Source organism: Lagopus leucura, unplaced genomic scaffold, assembly GCF_019238085.1.
Source record: "Lagopus leucura isolate 7727_CA_CO unplaced genomic scaffold, USGS_WTPT01 Super-Scaffold_100018, whole genome shotgun sequence".
Classification (NCBI taxonomy): Eukaryota; Metazoa; Chordata; class Aves; order Galliformes; family Phasianidae; genus Lagopus; species Lagopus leucura.
The window spans coordinates 8,958,727-8,965,412 of record NW_024962272.1 but is presented as its reverse complement, the minus strand read 5'-3'; the positions used below and the strand labels follow the sequence as shown (position 1 = coordinate 8,965,412).

The 6,686-nt window shown below is 33.9% G+C and overlaps 1 protein-coding gene across 1 annotated transcript in view; it reads right to left on the bottom strand.

Moving 5' to 3' along the window:
• RORB (RAR related orphan receptor B) overlaps window positions 1-6,686 on the bottom strand; it is a 38,937-nt gene that overhangs the window by 19,210 nt on the left and 13,041 nt on the right. The gene's annotated exons all lie outside the window — the stretch shown is intronic.

Here is a 6,686-nt window from a genome sequence, read left to right as displayed (position 1 = left end):
AGAAAAGAAAAGAAAAGAAAAGAAAAGAAAAGAAAAGAAAAGAAAAGTCTAATCAATTACAAAGCATGATAATAAAATTGAATAAAGTCCTAATCGAAAGGAACCTAGAGGATGGACTAAGAATTCAGTTAAATCCTAAAGGATTTACAAATGCATAAAGGTCTCCACTTAATAATACTTTCCCTGGGTCGCAGCCAATTTAGTGTAAAATGTATAGTTTGAACTAATTAGAAATCATTTAGCTGGCAGCAAAAGCACAAACCAAGGCAATGGCTAGAGATTACAGGGCATGGGCTCTATAGGCACCATATAATTATCATAAATTTGTTGAGATGAACTGCTTCTTAGCTTCTTCAAGAACATTTCACAATAGTATTAAAACTGAAGATGTTAAAAGATAAGAATATGGTTTCATTTACTACATTTGAGCAAACACTATTAGAGTGGACATTGGTCACCATAAAACCTAGACATATGCATGGAACTGTTTGAACGCTAAGACTCTGAAATTAGAGTTGGGAGAATTTGCTTTTTAATAGTCTTCAAAATGTTGGTAGAGGCTAGGCAATCATTGGACTACTTTTCTCAATGAAATATGCATATGTTCAGATTTTTATAAGAATTTTATATCATCTAGGTAAAAACAATTTACAGAGTAATGACAAAACATTCAACAGCAATTCTATTTTCCTGAAGACATTTGCATTGGATCAGAGTGGTGTACCATATAGAAGAAGAAAGTGAAGCTACCCAGTTATTGTAAGCAATTCTAGTAATTTCACTGATCAAGAAAAAGTAAATTCATTCAGTCACAAAAAGGAACACAAGACAGTGCTCCATACATTAATATATTGCTTTAACTATTCCAATTTTTATGTGATTTTCATCTGTGCAGAAGTACTTCACTATAAAAAAACTATTCTGATATTCAACTCCATTTTTTGTCTGAATTTCAATCTTTTTTCATTGTATTTTCCCACAAACACATGCATATTCTCCTTCCATGATTCATTCCAATCTTTTCCCTATACATTTCCAGTCTTGTACAAAAATATTGTTGTTCTTTGAAGTGAAATATCAGAAATGTATAGACTAAAAAAAGGCATTGCTCTCTACCTAGCTGGGAACAAAATCATAAACTGCATAAAAGGCTTTCTTTACTGTAAAAGGGAAAATAGTGAAACACGTGAGGTGAGCAATTAAATCTATCGCGCAGAAGGCATGTGGTGTGCGGAAGAGAAGCACGGCAATAGGAGGTCATAGGTAAGATGCTGCATGCATATTGGGATACAGGAAAAAAAAAAGTTAAAGCCATGTTTTTATTGGCTTCCTTGTGGCTGAAAGTTAGAGAACAGTTGAAAAATATTGTACAGGTTGACAAAGAAACACAGTATGGAACCCCAGATTAAGCTCTCAGAAAGCACAGAGTAAGCGTTCATACTGACAGTATGACAGTATAAGAAAACACTACATGCAGAAACACTAAGGAGAAGGTAGCATTCAGACTGGGGTAAAGAGGTTGCTCAGATGAGGCAGTAAGCAACATATCACTAATAATTCAACACATATGGGTTTTTGAGATAGCATTCTACTTCTGTATACTGCAGTGATTCCTAAATTATCAGTGCTTTGTCCTGCTGATTCTCATCTGCAGCGCTGTGTTCGCTGCCTCACAGCCTTGTTAGACAAAGTCTGTCACATGCCCCATACCCTCTGTACACTGGCACCTGTGTTCTTGCCTTTTCGAGAGTTTCTCACAGAAGGGCAGGTATAATTTCTTTTGCTACTGACATTACTGTGTTGAAGCATCTGATAGGGAATGTGCTGAACAGCCATTCCTACACCTGACAGCACTAGCTTGCCTCAGTACTTATTATACCACTGGCTTTACGTTCATCTTTGTGTACAGCTTATAATATGATCAGATTCACAGTACAGTGCTATTTCTGAAAAGAATATCATGATGTATGGTAATATATGGGATGCATGATATGGTATTTTACATATTTTGACTGCTAGAAATGGTTGCTTTCTAACTGTCTTTTGGATCTCCAATAAAATGAATACACTCTGTCAAGTTTGCTTATGTAAAAAAAAATATGTCTTCTGAAAGAAAAGAGGAATTCTATGTACTTGCTTTAATATATTTGAAATATTCCCACTTTAAGTAAATATATTATCACACTTCAGAAATATGACCAAAAAGCAAGAATAGAATAAATAGAATAAAGATCACAAAATGTTTTCTATGCTCAACCTTGACCAAAAGATATCATGTAAATTTACTAATTAAATATTTGATTCAGTGATTTATGGACCACATTGTTCTGGGTGCTGCAGAAAAACACAGTCAGTTGAAATTTTCCATTTCTTGATGCATAATATGCAAGAGAATTATTTTCCTCTCTGTGAAAAGAACTCCTAAATACATTCCTACTTGCAACACTTATCACATTAAGCATAAAGGACAATACCTAAAATCACATTTCCTGTAACATCTATACTGCAGTTTGTAGTGTGATCAAGCTCCATTGACTAATCTGGATAAAACTGATGAAGTTTTATTAGTTGGATGGCAATTGACATATGAATTTATGTAATTGAAAGAAAAGTCAATTTCTGTTCAAAAATATCCAGAAAATTTTACAACTCATAGGAAACCCACTCTTCTTTTAGAGTATCTGTTGCATCTTCAAATAGTTTTAGATGAATTGCTCAATTGTATAAATTTTAACTAGACATAGTTAAGAAGGCACACTGCATCTTCCTTATTAGACTGCTGCAATTTGCATTGAATATAGTTGAGGAGAACTGCCAGAATCAATATGAGACCATCCAAAGTCCACTGTAGATACTGTGAGACAGTGGATAGGCACTTGAAAATCACGGGGTGGAAAATCTGGTGCTTAAATACAACAACTTCTAGAAAGCAGTCTTTATTTTCTGAATCTAAATCAAGAGTTATAACACAAACTCTGCCCTCTCTAAGTCTTCTTAAGCCAGTAAGTGCTAAAGCACACGTTTAGTTAAATATAGCAACATAATCATGTATTTATGAACATGTGGATTATTTAAACTGTTGGGTTGGGCAACGTAAAGTCAGTAAACCCTGTATGTAGACCTGTAATTAGTCTGGTTCTGATCTGTAAATTTCTTTCAGTAAACATGTATGTTTACAAATGAAGATTACTATTCCGGAGGTGAGAAAAAGGAAAATTATACAAAGTTACAAAAATTGTATATTTTTTTTCCAATGTTTCTGCCAAACTATACAGAAATTTTAGTAGCTAAATCTATTTCTAAAGAAGTGGTTAAAATCACAATCTGCAGTTACAAAAAACTGCCTTCACTTAAACATCAGCCCAAGCTGGATTGTTTCAGCACTGTAATACTCTAATTTATTCCTCCACTTTTCTGTCCATTTTTGGTGAAGTAGGTATGTTTCCTAACTGAGCTAAACTGTCAAATAAGTTTTAAATATTGCAATTCTCAGTTTTCCTCTTTTGTGTACAAAAAGGAGAATTAATAAATTAATTATTTATAAAAATAACAGAATAATGATTCTAAGTTTTTATACATGAACTGAAACACAGAACTGAAATATTAATTTATTCCAATTGTCACCTTTAAATAGGTAATGATGGTTAGAAATAGTGCCCTAAGGGTATCTGTGCAAAAAACACATGCTACACATTTCTAATTCTTCACTAGATGGCAACATTGCTCTGCTGAAACACAGCTGCAAGGCTTCTATTCTTGCTGTGAACATCTGCCCTGCAAAATTTGACTGTCAGCTTCGTAGAGAGTATATTAAACTGTGGCTTAGAAAAAGAGATGAGGAAATATTATAGAGCACTATGGTTACACAAGCATCAATTCTGTTTTACTGTGTGGTGAGCCATGGCCTTGAAGTTACAGACAAAAGGGAACATCAACATAGCTGTTATTTATGTCACCTTAGGTATGGGTTTTAAATATGGGTCAGCTGACCCCTACAATAACCTTTCAAATAACATCTAATGATGAAAGTATGTTCTGTAAGCTGTCCATTAATATTTGATTTAGCACAGAAAACAAGAGCTGGAGATATAGAGAAGGGAGTTAAAGAATCAAAGAAAGAACAAAACAACAACAACAAAAAACAAAGAAAACTCAACGGTTGTCACTCTTGGGGAAGTGCTTTTGCAGCCATCCACAACAAGGCACAGCACACTTCTTAAGAGATCAGTGTAATGCTGGTTTGTATATTGCATATGCCACGTACATTGGTATGGGCATCCATTAACAATGTAGGAACAGAAAATTAAATCACTTTCTTCTAAGAAAATGGAAAAGTTACTACATAAAGAATAATTGTGTGGGACCAGCTTGCAATTATACCATCGAAGGAGTTGAGAATATTTCCATGAAGATCTTTCAAGGCAGAACTCTGAATAAAAATGCTAAGCTCATGCTAGTATGCTATTGTGGCAGTGGAAAATATTTACTAACTCTACAGTATAGAAAGTTGTGGACTATATGTCCTGAGATGAGTGTATGAAGCCAACTAAATTAAGGCTTACATATGCAGTTTTTGCAGTTACTAAAGAGGCTTTTCTTTTACATATATATTCTGAGTCAGCCTCTATAACAGTTGCATATTTTACTAGCTAGTGTAAGGTTCAAGAAAGCTGTATGTAGTATAGGTTTTGGCAAAAGGGACAGGTGATGGCTCCAGTTCCCACCACAGGGATATAATGGCGAGCTAAATGTCCATGTTAAGATACGGACAGGGTCATGCTAGGAATAGGAAAGACGAAGCTCGAGCCTACGTGCATTACTATTTAACATCAGTTTTGGTACATATTTAAGCTCTTCAGGCCACCGGGTACTTTTAAATACCGCTGATGTTGAGGAAACATTATGAAAATATAAATAAAAAATACTTTTTTTCCTGTAGTTACAGGAGCTCTGAATATATGACCTCTGTACTCTATGACACCTTATCAGCTACATGAATACATACAGACATAGGGCACACTCCAATCTGAACACAAATGGACCCTTAACCCATCTGTTTTATCCGCAGTGCTCACTACTAATTTTTTTCTAACTTTAAGTAATTGTAGTTTGGTAATCTTAATGACAGCTAAGGCAGGGAAACCTTTGCATTAACTTCTGCAGACCAAGAACTGAGCCACACATTTTGTGAGAAGAACATGATGCTCAGTTCTGTAGCAGATAATGTTATGCACATATATTGAAACAAGACGGTCTTTAATTTGACCAACTCTAAAAATAAGCCTTTAATACCTGCTAATTTAAATTCACACTTGGGAGCAAATATTACCATTCCTCTGTGGGACTACCAGGGTCAGGAAACAGAGATCCATTTTCTCTTAAAGAGCTCCTGAGCAGAGTCTGACCTCTGCCGCTCTCTCTGTGAGGAGAAAGCTGTTCCATGTACAACAAAAATCCTTGCTTTTAACACACGAGCAGATTTGATGCTAGAGTTTGAGCTCCTCCCACAACAGGAGAAATTTCTGCCTTCTTCCAGACCTGCAGTTGGCCAGGGAGAAAAAGGACCATTCACTGTATGATTATTAGGCCTGTATGGATATTTACCAGCATCAGAGTGATTTCTTGGTGTTTTGAGTTTCTGTTTTTATCAGGAAATGGAATACTGACTGGGACTGAGCATAATTCTACCTAATGGGAAACATCTTAGTTTTAGCAATTTTTTCTCCATCAAGGCTCTGGCAGTTACATGAAAAATTTGTTTTTGTATATGAAAGACTGCTTTTTCTTAGATTTAGCCTTCTCTTCTACACAAGACATTATCTTCTCCTGTGAACAAATAATGTACATTTATATCCTGGAATATTCAGGATTGAAGGAATATAATAGATCTACATACCTCTGATGGAACCCTATATAACTTTAACTAGTCAGCACATCACTCTCTAACACCCATTTACTGGTACTGTATTTAGTAAGTAAGCGTTCAAAGGAGGATGAGCTCTGTTTTGCTTGCCATGCCATTCTGATTATGTGTTGAAATATCTCTTGAAAGTTTTGAACCTCAAAGTTGTTAAGAGCAATTTCCATTTATACTACTAAGTCTACTGAAAATCAAGGATCTTTTACATTTAAATGAATGCATATAATAGTTAAAGATCAAACTATGTCTGATAATTTTGATTATTTGGGGGAGAATTCTAAAATTAAAATGAAAAAAAAGAAAGTGTTATGTAAATCATATGGTAGAGTACCTGTTGTAGTTTAAGTCAGAAGGTGGCTGAGCACCACAGAGTTGTTCATTCACTCCCCCCTTCCCAGTGCGATGGGGGAGAGAATCGAAAAATGCCAAGGGGAACTAGTGGGTTGAGAAGAAATTATTCCGTAACACAGAGGAATGGAAAAGGATAATAATTAAGACAAATATATATATATATATGTATATGTTTATATGTATTATATATTATATATATATATATACATATTTATATGTATATATATATAATATATATATATATAATATATATAATGTACATATATGTATATATACATATAAATATACATATATAAACATATATGTTTATATGTATATATTTATATGTATATATAAATAAAATAATATAAATAAATATTTATATATATATATATATATATATAAATATATATAAATAAATATATAATATATATAT